The following is a 23,880-nucleotide window of genomic DNA, read 5'->3' on the forward strand; positions in this document are numbered from 1 at the left end:
CAGTCCTGAGGCAGCAAAGCATGTGCAAGTCTGTATGTGTTTGCATGTGTTGGGCAGGGTGTAACTTAACAATGTTGTTTACTTTCAGAAACAAACCTACTTTGGGATTTGTTCAAAGTGAAGTGCAGAAAAAGTCTAATTTTTTACATGTACTATTAATGACAACTTATAGCTTACAGTAGCTGCCTACCTTTGATAATCCGTTAAAGGGCTGCTTTGACCGCTTTCTCAGTTGTCTTAACTTGCGCATCTAACAACACAGATGGCATCAATCTTTAGCTTAGGCCCTTAGAAAACATGCAGCAAACTGTTTCCATCACTCATTTTAGGAAAGAGAAACAATTTAGAAGCACCATTTGCAGTCCTTCTGGATGGGAAAACTAATTCCATAAGCCTCTGGGGGGAGTTGTGGGGAGTTTCCAGTTCATTTGTGAGAAAAGTTAGCTTACTAGTTTTCCCATGCATCCTTCACCACCCTCCCCTGCAGTTCTAGCAAGCAATCTTGAGCTCTTAGATCATTAAGCCTCATCTTTAATGTTAGAAAACCCTTTGCATAAGCCCTGTCACCTCCAGTGCACAGTGCAAGCCAGTATGAGCAGTTAGAAGCATTGTGTCCCAAAGAGCAACACACCCTGGTCTTGCCAGGATAAATTAAGTTAACTCAAGTGCTCATTCTGTGGAATCAGGGAGTTTTAGGATATTTTAAAAGGTCATCCAGTTTGTTCACACACAAGGAAGATTTCTGGTGTATTTAATATTGTTCATAAGGCATTTCTGAAACACTGTGTACCTAAGATCTACCGTCAGAAAAAGTTCAGTAACTTCCAATGTAAATGACAGAGGTCAGGAATATGACTGTGTCAAATGGAGCTGGGATGAAGGAGATATAAGCATGTCAGAAAGCAAAACTCAAAGCCAGGAAATGGACCACAGCTACTTGACAAGGGTCTTTCACAAGCTCTGCCCATCTTTAAAGTCAGTTTCTCCACAAGTGGACAGGGAATTACAAGGAAGTCAATTCTCTTATGGCAATTGGCCACCCAGTTCCTCCTGGCCTGTCATGTTCCACCCCACTCCTCATGCAGCAGTTAAGAGGCTCAGAGCACAAAAAGGAAGTGAGACAAAACACCTCCACAATCTTATTACTGCTTAAAGATCTCAATTTCAGCCTTGGGTAGCCACCTGCCCACTAAGAACAGGCTGCTTTCTTCAATCAAAACTACACCTCCCCTGTAATCCTAGTTACCCCGGGAGGCCAGCCAGGGTAAATACTTTGAGAGAGCCCATCTCAAAAATACCCAACACACAAAAAAAGGGCTGGTGGACTGGCTCAAGTAGTAGAGTACCTGCCTAGCAAGTTTTAAGCCCTGAGTTCAAAACCACCACGACCAAAAAAAAAGTACACCTCACCTACTTGGAAGAGAGAAGTACCAAGGTAGGGTTTTCCCTGCTTCCAAACGTCTAAAAACCAACATCCAGAGCCCATGTCTGGGTGAAGTACACTCTTTCTCCAAGTGCCCGCAGACTGCCATTCTCTTTACATAAGGCTCGCACGCGCTTAGGAAATCCTATTATCAATTCACGCGTTTTACCTGCAAACACTTGGTAGTGAATTAAGGGAATGCTCCCAAGCACAGTTTAGATCCCTTTTGATAAGTTATAGCAGTCCAGGTTTCTCTTCTTTCTTTTTTTTTTTCGGTCAATTATAAGACTTGAAAATCGTGGCAAGAAACACACCTAAATAACTTTAGTTCCGACATAAAATCCCTTCGGAGAAGTCTGGACTGGACCATTCCATTAAAGGACTTCCCTATCAGTGGTCTTGGGCAAGCCACGCCCACTGGCCTCTGGATTCAGTTTCTCTTTGGGTGAACAAGACAGCAAGGACCACCCCCAACCCAGTCCATACTTGATCCTGCTCATCCCATTATACAGATGCACACTTGGCAGAATCAGCCTTAACTGCTGGCAAAATAAACAAAGCCAAATAGAGGGGAAACGGCCAACCTGCAGGGCCTGTGGCCAAAGCCTGCTTCACTTAGGGCCCAGCTTTGTCCCTAAAGCTGTTTACAATACTAGTTTAAGTCAGGTGCCCATGAGCCAATGACCCCAGCATCTTGCGCAGTCTGGACAATCTTATTGTCTACAAATTAAAGTGTCTTGCAAATTACACCCCTCTACACAATGCCAAGCTAACTGCACTCTGAGTGACCGTCAGTGCCTTCAAAGTCATACATCAAATTCTTCCACAACCACTCGGTGGTTAAATTGCCCTGAACACACTGAGAAGGCAGATCAATTGGGAGAAACTTTGGTTCAGGTAGCTCCAAGTCTTGGAAATCCGGGGCAGGGCGCAGAGGCTGAAAGCCCGCACAAAAGCGCCCTTCACCAAGGCAATGACCTCCTTTATGCGAGGTAACAGTAGCTTTGTGCGGGATCATAAATAATTCTAATAAACACAGTAAGTTCTCCCGGCCCATCGCGGCCTCCCGCGTCCTGGCGCTGGTGCCCTGAGATCCTCTGCTATTCTTCCCAAGCACACGCGTCCGGTGACCCAGGCCACCGCACGGTCCCATGCCCGCCCGAGCTTCGTGTCCCTCGTCTGCTCGCAGGCCCAGCGCAACCTGCGCTCTCCGGAGCCCGTGCTCCGCCGTCCAATCCCCTGCCCGGTTCCCCCACGAGCCCTGGAAGGGCGCCCCGGCCCCACACCGGCCCCAGAGCAGGGAGCAGGGAGGGCGGGGAGGAAGGTGTGCAGTCGGGAGATGCCGGGCAGTCAGCAGCTAGGGACGCCCAGCCGCAGCTGGGCCAAGGGCAGCATGCGGGCGCGGAGAGGACCAGCTCCCACAGCCCCTTCCCAGGCGCGCCCCGGCCGCCACACCAGCCGCGCTCCCAACTCCGCCCAACGGCCCCAAGTTTGCGGCCCCCGCCGCGCGCCCGCCCGGCCGCGCTTACCTCGCCATGGGCCGCCCGCCGAGGCCGGAGGGCAGCGGGTCCCAAGGCGGCGTCCGTGCTGCGCCCGCCCAGGCGCCGCTCTTTTTGTCCGACTTCCCTCCTCCCGCCGCCGGACGGACGCTGCCAGCCCGGGCGGACCCCGCCGACCCGGGCGCCGCGAGCCTCCCAGCCGCCAAGCCTTCCCCGCCGCCCGCTCGGCCCCAGCATGACGATCCCCGCGGCAGCAGCGGCGACGACGACGACGAAGACGACGAAGACGACGAAGACGACGAAGACGACCCTCTGCCGGCGCGCAGCGCCCGCCTCCTCCGTGCTCTCCCTCTCCTCCCGCGCTCCTCCCCGACCGCGCCGTGTCGCCGCCCAGGGGCCGGCCCAGACCCGCACACGCGGGGCGGGGGCCGAGACCCACCTGGGGGCGCCCCGGCGCCGCCGCCGAGCCCCGCGGCCGGGCCCTGGCACGCGCACGCGCTCCGCCAGCCGGTTCCGGAACGCGCCGCCTCGGGGCCGCCTCGCGGACCGCGCGTGGAGAGGAGGACTCGTCCCCAGCCTGGACCTGCCCGCGCGCGGGGTGGGGCGGGGTAGGGTGGGTGACGCGAGTGAAAATGCAGGCATCAACTTCCAGCCCCTGGGGACTGCCAGCGGTCTTGCATCCTCTTTTTTGTTTGATTTTCTTATCACAACAGCCTAGTTGTTTGGCGACCGCCCCCCTCCCGGAAGCATTCCCAAGGCACTCTCAGCAAAGCAGGCCTGGTGTCCGTCAGAAAAAGTGACTTACATAAAAATGTGAGTTCCCCCCTGTAATTGCTTGTGGGCATTTTTATTTATTTGCCTTGCATTTATTTACTTTCCCAAGCAGACACGTTTTTACTCCATCCTTTCTGTCAGGGCCACTTCCTAAGAGGAGGAGAGGAAACCCAACCAATAAATTCTATTCTTAGTGTAACCAGAGGTTCTTTCTTTTCTTTTACCCCAAATTTCTGAGTGATAGAAACTGTAGGAGGTTGAAAGATGGGGACAGACAGGGAGAAATTCCCAGTGGAGGGAACTTAGAACTCTGCAGAGAGATGGACTGTGGCAGGACCCATGGGAACAGGAATGGACCTTCAATCTACAGGGAGCTGAGGATTCTGGAAGAGGCTCCTGAGTGGAGGCCAGGAGAGGGGCAGTGAAGTGGAGACATCCTGAAGCTCCTTTGGCACATACACCAAGAAGGTCTGCCAGTAGAAATAACAAGCAGAAGTTTGTATTACTTGGAGAGGTAATAGCCTGGACTGGGGTTACGCTATGTCTGGGGTATTTCTGTAGCTGCGATCACCCTCAATTAATCAGGGAATGGATGGGGAAATGCTTTAGGAGAATGGAGAGGAAGGACTGAAAAGAATTCAGCAGCTGATTGGAGGTAGGCTACCAAAGAGAACAATACAAAAATATAATCTGAGCTTTTGGGTGCAGGTAACTATAAAGATAATGGTGTCAATATCAGAAATAGCAGTTAGGGAAACTGATTTGTGAGGGATGAGCAGTGTTTGATTTTGTATATTCTGTTAGATTTAATGAATATTTATTGCCAATTTATTACATGGAGAGGGCTCTACAGGAGATATGTATTCAACGTGGCAAGTCGCAAATTCCTGCCCTCAAGTGACTTTTTTGCTGGAAAATGAACCATTATTGCTGTAAATATCCTTTGGAGTAATGAGCTTTGTTGCTCTTTCATTGTGCCATCCATCTTAGCATGGATACAAAAACCTTGAGGGCAGGGACCAAGTCTGATTCTCCTCCACAGATGCACACCCTTTTCCTGTGTACTCAGGATAGGGCAGCCACTTCAGAAGTCTTTCCTGCTGGCACAGAGGCTCAAGTAGTAGAGCACCTGCCTAGCAAGCACAAGGTCTGGAGTTCAAACCCTGGTTTAAAAAAAGAAAGAAGTCTCTCCTGATGGATGGAAATTCCATTTTCTTAAGAGTTTCCCAAGGGACAGAGGATTGTGTGACTTAGTGAAGAGACCTACATAGAGAACTTATTTTCTTTTCATTTCCTAGGGCATAGTTGAAAGGGACAGTCACATAAGGTATGGTGCTTTCTCACTTAAACTACCATGTACCTTCTTCCTACCTTTTCAGACTCAAGAGGGAACAAACATTAGAAATGTACAAAACTTTCTCAGTGACTGACAGCATCAACATTTTTAAAACACAATTATAGGGCTGGGGGTGTAGCTCAGTCGTACAGCATTGACTAGTACTCAGGAGGCCCTGGTGTTCCAAGCAGAAAAATAAAACCATACACAAGCAATTGCATGAGATGAAACTCATACAAATCCCTCAAAAGTGAAATATCTTCTACATATGATCTTGACTTGCAGTATCTAATTGTTTAGATAAAAGGGAAAAAAAAAGAAAAAGCAACACTATCAAGTTGAAGGTTAGAAGGAAATACAGGTATGTGCAAACACCAACCAAATTCTTTCAGTATGTGTCTTCTCAAAACATTTATTGTGATGGTACACATCAGACATCATAACTTTAAAACCTGAATTCTAACTTGCTCTGATTTAAAATCTATCAAATTTTAAATCATGTTTGATTGTTAGCAGCAGGGTAAAATTCATTTCGATAGGAAAAATCTGAAGAGAGTTCTCCAACGTTAGAAAAGCTAAGAGCATCTCACTCAAATTTCCATTTTGAAATCGCCTGCAGGTGAAAGTAATGTGTGAGACATTTCTGTTCGCTGCAATCAGCCCTCAATTAATCAGAATGCCCCTGGAAGAAGCTGTGCTGCTAAATCACATTTCCATGTTGGTTTAAGATTAACCAGAAAGCCCCTTGAGCTGGACCATCAGTTAAAACTTAAATACACCTGTTGCAAACAGATACCTTACTTTAGAAAGCACAGTACAGTAAAGGAGACAGAGTGCTTCAGAGACATCTCCAGCCTTGAACTGAACCACCCAAGAACAAAAGTGATGAGCAAACGGAGAGGGAAGCGTGAGGCATTCTCCTTAAAAAATGTAAGTGTGGAATGCAGGGTTTTGCTTTTCTTGTTCCACATTTCTTTCTACATCGCTTTCTACTTCACCATCACCATTAACTGCACAAAGGAAGTTGAATGCACAGATAATCTTGACTGATGGGGAAATTCATGAGATGATCCCCAGGGAGCTTCCCCTCGGAGGCCCTTGGGTCATGGGTTTTCTTGGCACCTACCTAAAGCAGTTCGGGACAGAGCTTCGAGGTTCCTCCCATCATGACCACCTTCAGACCAGGGCTTATGTTGTCACTGTGGTAGGCCATGCATCTTCAACCTGGGGTCTGAACAAGTCTCACATTTTGCACATGCCTGAACTGCTATCTTTCCAAAGGGTCCAATGCTGTAGAGATGAATAAAAATAAAATTCATTTTGCAGGGTGACTGAACTCACCTGTAGCTTCTATTTTATTTTATCAGAAGATATTTAAACTACAACCGCTAACAGAGAAAGATCTTCAAAAACTATTGCCTATGTAAGAAAAGATCTCCCTATAAGGTTTTGGAGTCATCACTCATTGTAACCAAGAGCTGTGTCTACCTCAGCTGAGTCTCCCTGGACAGGGCCTGAGGACAGACAGACTCTGTAACCTGCTTTTCCTTGCAGTGCCTTCAGCCCTAGATAGGCCCCTTCTGTGGAGTTGCCAGAGCCCATGTCTCTCTCGTTCTAGCTCTGCTTGTCCCTGCTTCCTCTTGTTGTGTTGCTCTCTTCAGCTAATGTTTTTCATTACGTTTAGGGTGGTTTTCCCTCCTCTCCTTGATCAACTCTGTCTGTATTCTTTTCTCCTTCTTGTAATCACCATTTCATTAAAGAGCTGTCTGGCTGCACCATGTCATCAGCAGGGCTTTCAATCTTCACCTAAATGCAGAAAGGTGATTGATGACACTGGGAAGACTCATTCAAAGGTATGTTGATTTTTTTTTTTGACAGTATTGAGGTTTGAACTGAGTACCCAGCATTTGCTAGGCAGGTAGTCTACCATTTGAGCTATGCCCAAAAAGCTCAAAAAGGGTTGGCCCTTTTTGACTGTAGTTATTTTTCAGACAATGTCTTCTGATTTTGCCCCGGCCTGCCTTGGACTATGATCCTCCTATCTCTGACCCTCTGCCTAGCTGTGATTAGAGATGTTATAGGTACAAGCCCCCATGCCCAGCTTCTTGGTTCAGATGGGGGTCTCACTAACTTTTTGCTAGGACTTGCCTTACATTGTGATCATCCTGATCTCTGCCTCTGGAGTAGTTGGGATTACAGGCATGAGCCACCATATCTAGCCTTAATGGACACTGTACCCAGTGTAACAGATGCAGCTGGCATCTAGCATTATCTTTGGATGGCACTATTCCCCACACATGGGCCTGTTTTACAGTGGCCCTTTCTGAAACATAATTTGGCCAAATAGTCTAATGTACCTGAGTGCAGGGCAGAAGTGTAGGACATTTATACCTCTCAGAGTCACCTCAACCAATAATGGGATCCAATGTTTGATAAATACTCCTGCTCTCTCCACCCTCTGGTAATGGAGAGAGCCCACAGTATCCCGGGGTGGCGGGGTAAGCTCCTACCATCCCCAGGAGTTACCTGCTTCATAACAAGCCTTAAATGGCTTGCCTCCCTCTGTCTTCTCTTTCCTCTACCCTGCCGATGATACTTCCCAGGACCCTTTCCCAAAGGAACTTCTTACAATCTAGTCTTTGCCTCAGGTGATATGTGGGGTAACCCACATTAAGATGTTCTGGAAGTCAGGAGCTCATTCCTGTAATCCTAGCTACTTGGGAAGCAGAGATTGAGAGGATTATGGCTTGAGGCCAACCCAGGCAAAAAATTAGCAAGACCCCATATCAACGAATACACTGATGGTACACATCTGTGGTCCCAGCTACTACACTGGAGAAGAATAATGGTCAGAGCCAGCTTGGTATAAAAGGCCAGACCCTACTGAAAAATAACTAAAGAAAACCAGGGCTGGGAGTAGAGCACCTGTGTAGCAAGAAGGAGGCTCTGAGTTTAACCCCAGTACAGACAAAAAATAAAAAAAAGATGCTCTTTGCCCTATGCCTTTAAAATAAGCTCCTTCTAGATTAAAGAGAATATTTTAGCTGTTGTCTAGTACAATTTGGGGTTATAATTCCATTACTGAAACAACAAACCTGGACAGGTTACTTTGTGCCTGAATACCCTAACTATAAAGGTTTGCACAAGAGCAGTGATTTTCAAAACATAGGATTGCTCTGAAATATTTGAAGGATTCTCCAGACAAAAGTGAAATGTGGAAATGAAAGACATTTATAAAAGCATTCAAATTAAATTACAAGAGTGCAGGGGAAGAGGAAGACTGTCCCCTTGGCCTTTGAGAGATGGCTCTCCATAGAGCTCTCAGGTTTCTGCACATCTTGCTGACAGAGGCACTGGCAGCCCTTCTTCTAGTCTGTTTTTAAGAGCACTGTGTCACGAACAACTGTAACAGAGGGAAATCAAGGCAGAACTTCCCAAAGTGCCAACATGAGGCTTGTTTGCTGCTCAGGATAATAGATGATTATCTATTACTTGTGCAATGGTTGTGCAGATTTGTATGTTTTGGCCCATTACAATATTCAAGTTCTCTGAGCTCTGGTTCCTCAGTGGTGATTGGACCCTCTGGGTGCACACACTCTACCTGGTTCACTGTGTTACCTCCATGTGATTCAGGAGGCAGGGGCCCAAGCAGACATGATGCTCACGCTGCTTGCTGTGCTGTGAATCCTAAAACCTTTGTGGTCTGTGCCTGGGATCTCATGCCTCTTTCCAACAACAACGTTCATGAAGTTAGGGGAGACTCACGTTCTAACTGGCAAGTTGGGGAAAATCTCAGTACTTAATGTTCACAAAATATTATTCAATCATTTTCCAGTGATATCGCTAATAACAGTAGACTAAGAGGAGGTTTATATAATACAAGGATCACAATTATCCACTAACAACCTAAAAATAGAGTATAAGACCACACACAATTCAAAGTTCTTAACTAATTGGCTTACAGTCTGAGATTAATACAGTTTTTACATTTTAAATAGACAAGTGTATAGAAGTTAGCAATTTTTCCCATCTTGATAGTTTTCATACATTTTTTGAGGGGAAAAAAGAGGTTTATCACTGTATAAAATACTGACCATCGATAGACCTAATAGAAGAAAATTATAAATGATTAGGATTTAAGTAACACATCACAAATAACTGTGATTAAAATGTAGTAATAGCTATATGAGTGACAGCAGTAAAGAAAAAACCAAAAACCTGTTTCCATAAAAATTACTGCCAATGTATGCACAAATGGTGAATTTGCATAATGAGCAATAGCTGCTGCACAGAACACAAAAAGGCAACTGTTTTTAAAGCACTGAGTGAGGTCACACACGCTGATAACTTTATTAAGGACTGGCTTCACGTTGCAAACCCTTCAACTATTCACAATGATAAACGGGAGAATTACAGATCTTACCTTGCATATTGGAGTTCACTGGCTACATGAAGGTGAGGTATCTGTGTGACTACTTCAAATGAGACAGAAAATTAAGATTGTAATAGAAGAATTTTAAGTGAAAACTCTCAAATATAACGTGGCTATATTGGTTTGCATATCTTGGTGATATTTTTAAAGAACTAAACTTTGCAATGTGAGGACCCTGCGTTAAGAGGACTAAAATTACAACTAAAATATCAGCAATGAAACTGAAAAATACAGTTTGGAGTCAACATGCAAACAAAGGAAATTAGGCTGCTTAGAAAGTTTCAACATATGATCTGAATGAATATATACTGTGTTTTACTGTATCTGATATTTGAAAAAGAATTCTGGTTTGTATGTTCTACATTGTTCAAAGATATGTTGGAAAAGTGTCTTCTGGCCAGTGGTAATTAAAGTTGGCTAAGGTATTTTACTTCAAATTTAATAGCTATCAAGTACAAAATATTGGCATTTATGATTTTGTTAAGAGTGCTTGACAGCTACTGTTACTCTACCAAGCTTCTGTATTAGTGTAGTTGACCTGAACCCTACATTACAAGATCATCTGTTTTTAAAACTCTAGCCATTTAGAACTACTTGTCTTTGTGGATTGCAATCATCTTAGTATCATACAAGTACACTGAAAGGTGTGCAAGCTTGTAACTGACATCTGTAAGTCCCAATTCCTAAATTTTCCATTCTTTTTAATGTCATGAATTTCATTATGAGTAAATGTTATTAATTGGAAGGTATGAAACACATTTTGCTAATAAAACATATTTTCTATTGTACAAATTAGAGCACTACCTAAGATTTTTAATTTGTAAAAAGCTCCAATTTGAAAATCCCTAAAGTGACTGATTTTTTGGGCTATTTCATGTCTGAAGACTCAATTCCTCTAATGTTAATTTCAACCAAGCTTCCATATTTTCCCAAAGACTGAGATGTTATGCAAATTAGACACACACATTAAGCAATTCTAATCCCCAAATCCCCAATCCAAAATTTCTCCTAAATCCAGAGCTTTCTAAGTGCCAACATGATAGCAAAAGTGGAAAAATTGCACACTTGGTCTCTTTTGATGAGTTCTAATCAAAAACATGGGTGCATGAGAAAAGATTATGTTGAAAAATCGCCTTCAGGCTATGTGGATAAGATGTGTATGACACATAAATAAATGTTGTGATTGGAGCTGGGTTCCCTCCCCAGGGTGGCTCCTTACACATACTGAATTTTGAATTAGGGATTTTGAATTAGGGATGATACTCAGCCTCTATATCTAAAGCACACATGTACATCCTGTGCAGCCTTCCCTTCTCTGCTGCACCCAATGGCAATCTTTACTCACCCTCTGAAATAGATGCCCCAGCTTTTCTGATTGTCCAATTTGCAATTCCCTTTTTATCTTTCTTAAACCTTTTTTTTGGTGTGCATCACCTATACTTTTGCTGAAAGATGAATGGAATAATTTCTACATCACAACAAACAAATAGAAGTCAGGAAATTTTGGTATTTTGCCAACTCTAATAAAACTTTTTAATGGAGTAAATGTTTAGAATTCTTGACTGGGATAATATTTTGGTTTTTCTACCTGCAAGATAAAAAGATTCTAGGGAAAGCTTACTTCAAAAGACTGAAATAGTCTACGTCCCTGATCATGCCATTATGGTTCAGGGTGTTATCCCTCACTGTGTAACAAATTACCCCAGTATTCAGTGCTTAAAGCAATGCACATGTGTTTCCTCACAGTTCCCGTGGGCAAGCATTCCTAGTATAACCAGCTGGGGCCTCTGGGTGTAGCCCTCCAAGAGGTCCACTTGTGCTCCTGGCCATGGGTGTGATCTTCCTGGGGCCATGAGCTCTGCTTCTACAGGGACCCATGGGCTTGTTGCAGGATTCAGTCTTACACAGGCTGTTGGACTGATAGCCTGAGCTCCTCAGTGTCTTTTCACTGGCGACCTCCCTCAGTTCCTCTCGACGTGGGCCTCTCCATAGGTTAGATCACAACACCAAGGGAGAATGTCTGAGAAAGAAGCCACAGACTTTTGTAACCTAATAGCAAAAGGGACATCTTATCACTCTTTCATGTCCTATTTATTAGAAACCGGACAGGAAGCAAGACACTCACGGGGAGGGTATTCTGCAATGGCGTTGGCCCCAAGGCTGTGGAGCATCAGATATCTCCTCAGAATGATTACCACAGGGCTTTATTTTTTTTAATTTTTTTATTTTTTAATATTTAAAACAATTTTATTCATGAAAATATGCTGTACAATGCACTCTACACGGCCTCAACATGGCACACACGCAGACGCACACGCTGACGGCACGGCCACGGTACACTGCCTACTATACGCGCTGGGGATACCGCGCCCACTGCCCGCCCCGACTGGACACTTATAAATATGGGAGAGGGGCCAGAACTGGCACAGAGAAAGGGGTGTCAGATTAGGGGGTGGATCCGGAGGTGAAGCCTGCTGGAGAGGCTATCACCAGTACTGGAGGTGTGGGGATTGGTAAAGGTTGACTGATGTGGGAGAGGAGACACCGGGGCTGGCTAGGAAAGGAGGAAGAGGCTGAACCATGGGGTTGGGAGTCATGGGAGGATGGCTTAGGGCTGGAAGAGGACTGCTCAGGGTGGATGGCCAATCTTTAGCTGTGTTTTCCAGAGAGAGTTGCTGGCTTCGGGTAGTGAGACTAAGACCAGCTGGGGGGAAAGTGTCAATTTGAGAATCAGATTGGAGTTTGCGGTGGGCTATGCGTCACGTCACCGCAAATGAAAGATTCAGAAACCTCCCCGCCCCATCTCTTAGGTGGCTTCCCTGGCCAGCAGCCAACCAGGTGGCCCAGCTTGCTCTTCCCCAGTGGATTTTAGCCTCCTCTCCCTGATTCCTGCCCCTTGGAGGACAAGGGAGAGGCGAGTCTCAGGAGTTCCACAGGAATGACAGGGTGCCCCATCTCTCTCTCCCTCTTCCCTCTGTGGTCAACTTCTGAGGGCTGTCTCTAACTGATTTGGGGCTGCCTCCTGGGTCCTCCCATGGCGCTAGATCAGGGATGGGGACCCAGGGATCAGGATGGGAAGACAGAGGCCCCTTGGGGATGGACCGGGGCACCTGGGAGACAGCCCTCAGCCAGGTACCCAGCTTTGGTTAGGGGTCAGGGCCCCGGCCAAGCCAGGGGGCGGTGGAGGCAGGGCTGAGTCGAAGTTGAAGTCCATTTCGTCGCTGTCCATGAAGTCGTTGAGGATGATGGACTCGATGTCACAGTCTAGGCTCCCGCTGAACATGTCGAGGTCCAGGTCCGCCTGGAAGCAGTAAGGAGCGGCACCCAGCGGCCTGGCGGCTGCGGCCGACCGCATATGGCCCTGGCATCACGTCCAGCAGGAGGCCACCAGGTGGGCCCCCAAAGGCTGCGAACGTGGCCCGGCGGTGCCAGGCCCGCGGCTCCTACCTCGCCGGACAGCGTCATAAGGGTGATGGGGTGGACTAAGGCACTGCGCGAGGGCGCTGGCGGCGCATACGGGGCCATCCCTTTGCCGGGGTGGGTGGTGGCCGCGCCCGCCAGCTGCAGCTCCCTGGGCGCGCCCAGCACCGGGCCGGGTCTTGGGGCGGGCGGTGGGGGTGGCAGCAGGGCGAGCAGCGCCCCCAGGCGGAAGGGCTCGGCGGCCGGCGCGAAGCTGGCCTGCTTGTTCTCCTGGATGGTCTGCATGGGCAGGCGGCGCAGTGTGCTGAGCAAGGGCGGCCAGAAGCCCCCTCCCCCGCATGGGTGCCGCCCTTGCAGCTGCCAAAGTAGGCGGGCGTCCCGGCTCGGGCCCCTTTCCCACAGGGCTTTATAAAGAAACCTGAAGTTTCTCTTGCAATCCCCACTCCACCCATCCATCCAACTTCTATCTAGCAGATTGCAGCTTGAGTAAGCTCCAAGTCACATAGTGACACTTAGTATCCTTTGGAACATCTTAATCTCACTGGGTTCAGGGACCAGGAAGTTCTCAATTTCATCAGAGAAAGAATTCAAGGACAGATACAGAGGAGAGACTAAGCAGGAGCAGGCTTTAATTCAATGCACAGCAAAGTGAAGCAAAAGCAAAGAAGGCATGTTCTCCAGATGGGAGAGCAGGCAGGTTCAGGAAGGAGTGTGGCGCTAGGGGACCCAAGACCTCAAGCTTTTATTGGGGTCTGCAGACATGGGGATGGTCAGTCCTGAAAAACTGGGTTAAGTGTCATTAACTTCCAGAGACATCATCAACTCCTCTCACATGTATACAGGACAGGGGAGTTCTTGGCCTTGGTTTGTCAAATCAGGGCTGTCATTTTCCACAAGCTTCAGGGACCGAAGTTCAGTAAGACCCTGCTGTATGTCATAAGTTGTTCTGTAATGTCAGCAATCCAGGATGTGATTCCTTATTGACATCGTTCTCAGCCATCAGGTTTCCAAACTCCCTGCTTAACTCCTATGTCATTAAGAGGTGGGACCAGGCAAGATATTAGAGAAGTGATTGGGTCTAGAGGGCTCTGCACCAGTGAATGACTGGATATTGGTGGATTAATGAGTAAGGATCAATGGGTTATCATGGGAGTGGCTCTGTCTTAAAAGCAAACTCTCTCTGGCATGATTGCTTTGTCTCACAACACCATGTACCCTGCTGTGTCATGACCCAGCAGGAGGGCCATCACCAGATGCTGGGGCTCTTGGACTCCCCAGCCTCCAGAATGATGAGCTACGTAAGCTTCTGTTCTTTCTAAATTACTCTATGTAAACTGAGTGTGTGGCATTCAATTAGAGCAACAGAACATAGACTAAGGCACAGGTGTGGATGGCTGACACATCTGTTCCCAAAATGCAAAGGAAACCATGACTTTCCTATCCTTATCTGGCCAGCATCTTGTACCCATCCAAGCCAAATTCTGGGCAATGGTGGTGGCGGTGATCAAAGGCCCAGCATTCCTGTCACTGTATACCCAGCTGTTTTATGCAGGTCCTCACAAGTGCAAATGCTGAGCGAAGCTCCACTCAGTGACATTGCCGAGTGTGTGGTGATGAAAGGGGCCTAGAGCTCCTCTTTTCCTCTGTAATCACACCTTGTCCCTGTCTGTCAGACTGTTACCATGCCTTGCTGCATAGAAAATGACTTTATAAGGCTAAAAGAATGCTTTCCTCAAATTGAGGTTATCATACAGCAGGTAGACTGCAGCTGAATCTCTCCTGTTGCAACCAGCTGCCTCAGTGCTTTCTGGAACTTGCTAACTGGTGCACACTTGGCTTGCAGTCTGGTGCTTCCTTCAGCTCCTACTAAAAGTCCCAAGATCTCTGGGTGGCCCGAGTCCCTGCTTCATCCATTAGCAGCAGCTGCACCAAAAGCTACCTGGGCAAAGCTTCATTACCACTCAGCTGCCACTGCTGATAAAATTAGCATCTGCATGATTAGGCCAAGTGAAATCCTGGGGATATGTGTGACAAACCATACATGCATAGAAATACCAGTATTGTATTAATTCATATCCTAATCACAGAGTAGACAAAAAAGAGATGACAGTCTCAATTTGGGGACAAGATGGAATGTCAGTCATATTAAGAACCACTCAAGGGGAGTGACATGGGACACTGAACAAGGAAAGACTGGTTTATACCACTTCACAACTCAAACCATGTATGTGGTTTCAGACTCATTGCAAGAGGAGATCTGATTTCAGGCTTTGCCAGCCATGATGAGGCCTAAGTGATTGCAGAGCAAGAACAATTTGACTCCCTGGGTGGGGGCGGGGGTCTTCCCCTCCTCTTCTCCTGGCAGATTGCAGGGCGAAGAACAGCTCTGTTGAGAGCTATTTTAAGGCTACTAAATTAACTAAAGAGGCATAACTATTCTTAGCCCAAGCATATAAACTTTCATCACCTTAACCTAAGACCGAAGATCAGGGTGAGCTGGATTGCCTTCTCTTCTATCCTAAGCATGCTTTCCAAGTGTTTAGAAACCGTTCTCAACCTAGTACAAGATGATTTCTGACATTTGATAATTAGCTGTTCATCATACAAGCAGTTCACAGGTTTCCTAAATCAGAGCCTCAATGTGAAGCAAAGTGGTATTGGAAATCTACAAGCAGTTCCTTTAGCATGCATTCTTTTGAACATTTCAGTTTTCCAGGACATAGGTGATGCCCAGCTCTCCTAAGCTCTGGCTATAAACCCACAACTTTATCATCCTTTCTTGAGTGAAGTCTTACAGACACAAACTGAAGGAAAGAACTCTGAAGTAAAACAAGAGAAATGGAAGGGCAGAGCCAGGATAAGGGATCAGGACATGTGGGAGGAAACACAGAGCGTGGGTGGGCTTCAGTTTGCAAAATACTTTAAACAAGAAAGTTTTTTTTCATTTAATAAACTATATTCCTTTCTAAGTCAATGTGTTAGGACAAACTGCAAATTTTCAGGATTGACAAAATAAGGAGTTAATTTTTTTGTCATTGAAATAGTTTCTAAGGTATTTAGAAATTGTTATAGCAATGTCCTTTTTCCCACTAATTCTTCCTCTCAGTGTCATTAAGATAGCTTCTCCAATGGGAGAGCAAATGATGAGCACTTTACAACTAATGACCAGTGTGTGCTGTAAGCCGTGGAGGTAAAGCTGGTCTGTTCTGTATTGTAAGAGGTGACTCGGACAGCCATGTGCAACCAGGCACTAGCCTGGCCTCCCAGCCCTTCCCTACATAACCTGGTATCTCACATTCTGCAATATAGAGCAGCCCAATTCACAAGGGATGGGAAGGATTGCACAGAAGAACATGGGGCAAAGTGAAAAAAACAGAGGCAACTCTGGACAAGCCCAATAGATCTGAAGTTTCTAGGGTAGCTCCCTGTTCCCAGCAGGTAGAAGGAAATAAAGAGGAGAGTAAGCAATGGAAAAGAGCCCTGTGCTTGCTCCAAGGAGGAGAAAACACCTCATAGAGGTTGGAGGGTTCTGAGAGCAGAGGACTATGATCCCACTCCCCTCTTTGGTAATACTGGGGTTTGGCTCAGAGCCTTGCGCTTGATAGGCAAGGCTCTATCGCTTGAGCCATGCCCCAGCCCCTTTTGTTTTAGTTATTTTTTGAATGAGGTCTTGTTTTTATGCCTGGGCAAGCCTGTACTTTCTGCAATCCTCTGGATCACTTCTTGCATAGCTGGGATTTCAGGCCTGAGCCACCACTCTCAGCTCTGTTCTCCCTTTTTGAGCTAGCACCCAGGAGGTGGAAATGCCTTCACCTATGGTCATTGGAATGGAGCTTTTGATTGCCTCTGGAGTCTCCCTCAGGCCCTCAGGAGAGCAAGACCAGAACACTGGCCCATGTAGGGAAAGGTGGCTGTGTGAGTTCTGGTAACAGGTGTCGGACCCCAAGAGGCGTGGGAAGATCCAGTGCAACTCCAGGTGACCTGTCTCAACTGAGCATAGTGGTTGTCCCTGCAGGGCCAGCCTGGATAGGTGTCGCTCCCACGGTGCCCTGTGACTTCCTGTGACCTGCATGTTCAGACCAACCTCAGAAAGAACATGTGTGGGAACATGTGCATACGAGTGTGAATGTGTGTGCATGTGTGTATGCATGAGTGTGCACAAGCAAGTATGTGCACGTGCCTTGTAAGTGTGTGTAAGTGTGTGTGTGTATGTGTGTGTTACTTAGGCTGAGTTCTGTTACCTGGGGTATGGTACCTTCAAGTACCGTACTGGTACAAGTACAAGTACTGGTTAGTTGCAGACTAATTGACACCTCAGGGTGTCCTGAGCCATGATCCTTCTACCTCCACCTCCTGCATAGCTGGGATTAGAGGAACGCACCACCACATCTGGCAAAATTTCTGGGTTTTAAGCCATTAAATTCACAGTGCTGCAGCAGCCACAGAGAATCAACATAGGTATCGTTGGACTCATTTAAAATAATAATTTTACAGTAATTAGATTGGATCCAAAGACAATAAATCAAAGATACAGATGTAGAGTCCCTTGAGATGTTCAAATATGTAGGGGTGGCCCCTCTCAGCCAAGCACACCATCACTATTTGAATAACGAATGTCTCCTAAATTCTGCCTTTCAAGTAATCTACTATGTCAGTCTATCAGTCTGGTCTGGTTTTTTCCCTCCTCTTCCTCCTTTTTTTTTTAAGGCAGAGTATTACTATATAGTCCAGGTTGGTCTTGAACTTGCAATCCTTTTGCCTCAGTCACTCAAGTGCTGGGATTACAGGTGTGCTCCATCGTATCTAGCTTTATCAACATTAAAAAAATGTATTACAAAACTTATGCCCAAATTTTGGAAAATAAAGTAATCTCAGATCATCCTATGGCCACAATCCAGCCAGTGCTATCTTTTCAGCTTATTTTCCTTTCAGGATTTTTTTTTTCAAATGGATCTTATTCTCATAGTTGATTATATTCTATGGTCTGAAAGTGTAGTACTAAAATTTACATGCTAAAACCCAGCACTCACAGTGAAGCTATTAAGAGATGGACCTTTGGGAGGTGATTAGGTCATAAAGGGGGAGTCCTCTTGAGCAATATTAGTATATTAGTTCATTTTGAGTTGCCATAACAAAACACCAAAGGCTGGGTAACTTATCAAGTAAAGAGGTTTGTTTTCCTCATACTTTGGGAGACTGAAAGTCTGAACAGCATTCCACAGCATCTGATGACGGTCCCCTGAACTGTGTCAAAAATTGTCATGAAAGCAGAAAGGGTAACAGCCATGTGCAGAGGAGACCAAACACATGGTACTTTTATGTTACAGTAACCACTTGAAGGACTGATTTAAAACCATGAGAGATAGAAATCCAAAAGACAGCACAATCCATTCATGAGACTGCTGCCCACGTCTCCTCACAGGCCACGGACCTTACAGGTTCTACCACCTCCTAACTCAGACATCTAGGGACCAAGACTCCAGGCATGAAGTTTCATGGTGATGCCCTCAAAAAAGAGGCCCAAGGGAGCTGGCTGCTTCCTCCTGCTGTGTCATAAGTGGGCCCTCGCAGGCACTGAATCAGCCAGAGCTCCCAAACTATAAGAGATAAGGGCATGTGGTTTATATGCCAGTCAACTTATGGAATTTCTGTTATAGCACAGAAAAAGAGCAAATATAGTCTACTTTTATTGCCTATACAGCATATCACAACTTGCTTTACTTAAAGATATTTCCTTCATGATGCGTTATATGTTCATACTGCTTGCTACCTTCATTGGGTTGCTAAGTGAGTAAACCAGAATTCAGCTGCTGGACATTTTTACAACCTTTCCATACAAACTCTTTAGCAATTATCTTCCCGTATACATTTTTCCATATTTTGAAATATTTCCTCAAACTAACAGTTGATGCGATTCTTAGAATAAGGAAATTAATTTTCTATTGTTTATTCACATTTCCCAATCCTTTTAAAATCTATGATAGTGACAATGAATGTAGATATTTCATTTTACTCTGATTAGAATTGGGTAATTTATATACTAATAGAAAAAGGTAAAAATGCCACTTAGTTGTTTCTATTTGCCTGACTTTGATTACAATTTAGAATTACTGGGTCATCACTTATATTTTGATTGTTAATTCTACTTTCCTGTCTGTTACAGTTTGGTTCTCAAATGCCCCCATAGGCCTAGATGTTAAAGGTTTGGTCAACAGCCTGTGGTGCTACTGAGAGGTGCTGGAACCTTTAAGGGTTGGGGCCTAGTGGAAGGAAGTGAGGTTATGGGGGTGTGTCCTTGAAAGGAGTTATTTGGGACCCTGGCCCCTTCCTCTCTTTTGCATTTCCCAGCTGCCACAAGCTGAGAAGCCTCCTCTATCATGTGCTCCACCATGAGGCTCTGCCTCACCACAGGTCCAAAGCCATAGGGCCACACAGCCATGGACTGAAACTGTGAGACAAAGTAAATCTTTCTTCCACTTAAGTTGATTTCCTCAAGTATTTGTCATGGTGACAAAAAGATGACTGCTCAAGAATGACCCATTTGTATTCTTTTGCATTTAACTGTCCAGGCTGCAATATTTTATTTACTCATGAGCACATTAGCTCATAGATATAGTGAACATTTTTCAATCAAATTCATCTCAATGTGTCATTTGCTTTCTTGTCTTGGTTTTCACAGGAAAACTTCTAAATGTTCACACAGTCACAACCTTCTTTTTTGAGGTACTGTTTTTCTTCTGGGCTTAGGAAACTAGTTCTCCTTCAGGATTTTGCTAAGTATTATATTCATTTATTTAAGGTTCACCTTTGTATAGCTGTTTCTGTTTTCTAGAAATTCAGGTAAGGTGTAAAGTAAATGAAAGCCCCATTTTTCTTCCCAGACTCTTATCTGATCCAATGGTGAGTCCCTCCCCCACCCTGCCTACTGGGCATCCACCAGACACAGATCTCTGTGCTTCACCTGCCCTGTTTTTTTTCACCTGCCTTTTTAAGCAGCGACTGGACCAATTCTGTGGCAGGTGAAGGAAGAGAAGAGCTCATGGGTGAACCAGGAAGTACCCCTTCTTTTGACCTTCTTTGTGTTCTCTTAAAGAGCTGATCACATTGGCCTAGTTTTCCCAGAACATACCAGAACTTTCTGACACAGTCATCCATAGACCCTGGGGCAATGCTAGGCACCTTTCTAGCTCCAGAATGTCATAGAGTTGGAGTAGTACAGTGTGTAGCCTCTTCAGCTGAGCTTCTTTCACTTAGAATTATGCATTGAAGTCTCTTTACTTCTTTCATAGCTTGGCAACTCATTTATTTCTAGCACTGAACAATATGCCATTGTCTGGTGTAATACAGTTTCTTTACTCAGATATTATTGTTGTTACTACTTTTCATACTTGCGTTATGAAGTATAGAAGGTATAGGCCTGTGGGAACTGGTGAGCCAGCTGGTTAAGGAAGACATGCACGTGCACAAAATGACCCAGGAACAAGATGGCAGGTTATCTGTCTACTTTGATGCTATTCTGCATTTAATTAGCTAGATAGAACAGCCTGCTACACCAGGCAGTACAGAGAGGAAAGAGGACAATAGAGAACAAAGATCTCATGGTTGCTATGGAGAACACATGCCTAAGGAGAGACAGGTGGGTGTGGCTGCTGGGTCCTGGGATGAGAAGGTAGACATAAGATGGCTGGGCAGAGGGGGTAAGGTGAGAAACTGAGGCAGGAGGTGTCAGAGAAACAATGAAGTACAGGAAACATGAGAGAGGATGGGAGAGTCAGGAGTCAGAGTAGGCTGCATACATGGTAGACAGGTTCCCTGAGCTGTCTCTCTAAACACCAGGAACAGTCAACAGTGAGTACAGGGAGAGTGCAAATGTCCTGCTTTCAGGAAGGGAACGGAGGTTGGGGAGGACTGGGGTGGAGGGTCCCAGATGCCTGGAGGAGGAAGCTACAGGCCACCAGGAGGGAGGTGGAAAATGTCTATTCCAGAATGCTAAATAGGGGAACAGGACAGAAGAACTTTGGTGAACATTTTAGAAGTTAAACACCAAGGAGATTTGATTTGCCATATTTTGAGATGGTCTGAAGTATTTATAAATGACAAATAGGTCCTATGAATATAGGAATTAGCCCTCTAGATGAATCAGGCTGGTGGTGAGGAATGGGGAGGGACACTTAGGTAGGTGATAGATAGATGGATAGACAGACAGACATCTATAAAACATATACACACACATAGCCTAGATCCTTCTAGAAGTGAAGGCAGGTTGATGATAAAACCCAATGCTGGGAGGGTGACTGCTGTGCTTATTTGCAGACTTGGAGTGAAATACAGCAGCTGGGGGAAGAGACCAGGCCCACCACACATGGCTCATGTCTTGTCACCTACTACCCTGCTGGACTCTCACCTGTCCTGCCTCTGAACCAAGGGTGAAGGCTAACCCAGCAGGCTGCCTAAGTTCTCCTGAGAGGTGCTCATTTAGAAAACCATTCCCTGTTTAACCTGTTTAATGAAGCATCCATACAGGCAGATGCTTACACGGAAAGGATGCTCTATTTACTTTTTACTCTGCTGTGCATCCTGCCCCACTCCCTGTCACAGTCACATGTTGAATGTTTTACCGCCAGCTCTGGTTCACAGCAGACTCCCCCTGCTGTGCATGAAAAATCTGCAAATAAATAAATTGGTATCAAAAGCTTTCTCTTAGCTGGGTTCAGTGGCTCGAGAATGTACTCCTGGTTACTTGGGAGGCTGAGACTCCATCTCAACCAAAGCACAGTGATGCATGCCTGTCATTCCAGCTATACAGGAAGCATAAATAGCAGGATCACTGTCCAGGCCACCCCCAGCATAAATGTGAGGCCCCATTCCCAAAATAACTAAGCCAAAAGGGCTAGGTATGTGACTCAAGTGGTAGAGAATTTGCCTAGCAAGCATGAGACCCTGAGCTCAAACCCCAGTGTTACCTCCTCTAAAATAAAATAAAATAAAATAAAATAAAATAAAATAAAATAAAATAAAATAAAATAAAATAAAATAAAATAAATAAAATAAAATAAAATAAAATAAAATAAGCTTTGTCTTGAGATAACCCCAACTACGCTCATCTCTTAGGCTCCTTATCTCTAAAGACCAAGAGAGACAGGGAGACGTCCACAGCCACAGCATTTCTCTTTTCCTGCTTGGGACTGCCCACTCCACCTAGTCACCTGCTCACAATGTTCTCCCTCAAGGGACAAGAGTCCAGCTTGGTGGTTCAGGCCACAAGCCCTGGAGCAGAGCTGCCACTTGCCAGCTATATGACTTCAGACAAGATCCTGAACATGTACCTCCATGTTCTTGTCTGTGAAGAGGGGACACTAATGTTGGGGCTATTCTGAGCAGTTGGGAGCTGATAATGCATGTGCACTATCCTATAAAAGATGAGCTGCTGACCTCAGCAGGGTCAGTCCAGCAAAGGGTTGGAGCAAAGGGGGAAGCAAAGGTTTGGGGAAATCAACACTTTCCTTCCTGTCTCCAATATTTGCTTTAACCTGAAGTTCTGGCTTCTCTTCTTCCTGATGCCCATGGCCTGTCTTTGTTGGGAGCATCACCAGCTAGCCGCCTTCTGTCCCCATCACCTTCCTTCCCCCTGTGGTAGAGCTGTGTGTTGCAGAGTCCTTCACATTCAGTCCAACTGAAGACTAGTCTCCATTTGAAGCAGAAGAAAGCCTTTCTTTAGTCCCTTTTTATGCTTAAGATTTGTTATTATCATCTACCCGTGACTTTCTTTGTACGGCTGAGGGTAAACAGTGGCTGATAACAGACGTAGATCCTAGTGGACTTCAATGCATCAGAAACCTGTGGTGTGTGCATACCCTTCTCATCCTTAATGAAAAGCTACATTGAAACTGTACTAGGTATATATTTTTGAAACCTAACTTATCTGTCAAGACTGGCTACAACTCAACCATTAGTGGTCTCTGAACATGCAACCAAGTCCTCAGGGAATCCTAGAATGAGGCAGGCTCTGTAGAAACCACACAGGTCCCCTATGATCATCAGAACCTCAGTCCTCTTCCGTGATTCTGTTGGCACAAAAATAGCTATCTCCATGACATTGGCCTTGAGGCATGGCCTTCATGGTTTCTCTCATTTGCCAGTACTTGGTAGTTTCTATTTTTCTTGGGTTAACTACACCAGGCTTTAGCATTGACTGAACTTAGGAGCCACTGTGCAGTTCAGTCCAATTCAGACTAGAGACAAGGCACTGTGCTCCTTCCTTGCTGGAATTTGCCTCAAGTGAGGTTGAGCAAATTGTGAGGGAGGTTTCTCTTCCTGCCATCCTTTCCTGCATCCTTTTTCCTCCCCTGTCCCTGGCACTTCTTCTGTCCTTCCCCTTGGCCCTGCAACTCCCTCTGTGTCCCAGGAATTGCTCATCTTCCTGGCAAATGCTTCTCACTCAAGCAGGAGACTCTTCATGTTTGAATCTTAGAACCTCACAGGAATAAGAAGTCATTCAATTTAACCTCCTATTTAGCAAATGAGGAAATTAAGTCCTAGAGACATTAAGGGAATCCGTGATCACAAAGCTGGTCAGGACTGAGGATTGAGCTGAGCCCAGCCTTGAAGCAAGGGTTCTTTGCCAACACATGGCTCATTCACAGGCTCAAGGGAATTCCAACTTGCTTGTTGGCATCATCTTACCCAGTGTGTGATCTTCTGCTCTCCGAGCCTCACCAACCACAGAGATCCTGATGTTGGTCCCTTTTCACTCACTCCTCAATTACAAAATTCTGGAGCAGTCTATGAATTCCACTGTGACCATGAAGGTTGTTAAACTGCCCAGTTTTCTACTTGTTGGAATGGTAAGCAGAGCCACAAAAGATGAGTACTGAATACCTGTCAGGTGCTGTGCTTGACTCTCAGTTTCTCATTTAATTCTCACACCATCTTATGTGGCAGGTGAATAATTAACCTTCTTTTACAGAAGAGGAAGCTGAGCCTTTGAGAGGAGGAG

The 23,880-nt window shown here is 45.6% G+C and overlaps 1 long non-coding RNA gene across 2 annotated transcripts in view; it reads right to left on the reverse strand.

Moving 5' to 3' along the window:
- Nucleotides 1-3,410, reverse strand: part of LOC141415069 (uncharacterized) — an 80,904-nt gene extending 77,494 nt beyond the window's left edge. For both annotated transcript variants that reach the window (XR_012440094.1, XR_012440095.1), the window contains exon 1: nt 3,362-3,410. This is a non-coding gene — a long non-coding RNA (uncharacterized lncRNA). The remainder of the gene's footprint in view (nt 1-3,361) is intronic.
- Between the last annotated feature and the right edge of the window lie 20,470 nt (nt 3,411-23,880).

This window comes from Castor canadensis, chromosome 12, assembly GCF_047511655.1.
Source record: "Castor canadensis chromosome 12, mCasCan1.hap1v2, whole genome shotgun sequence".
Classification (NCBI taxonomy): domain Eukaryota; kingdom Metazoa; phylum Chordata; class Mammalia; order Rodentia; family Castoridae; genus Castor; species Castor canadensis.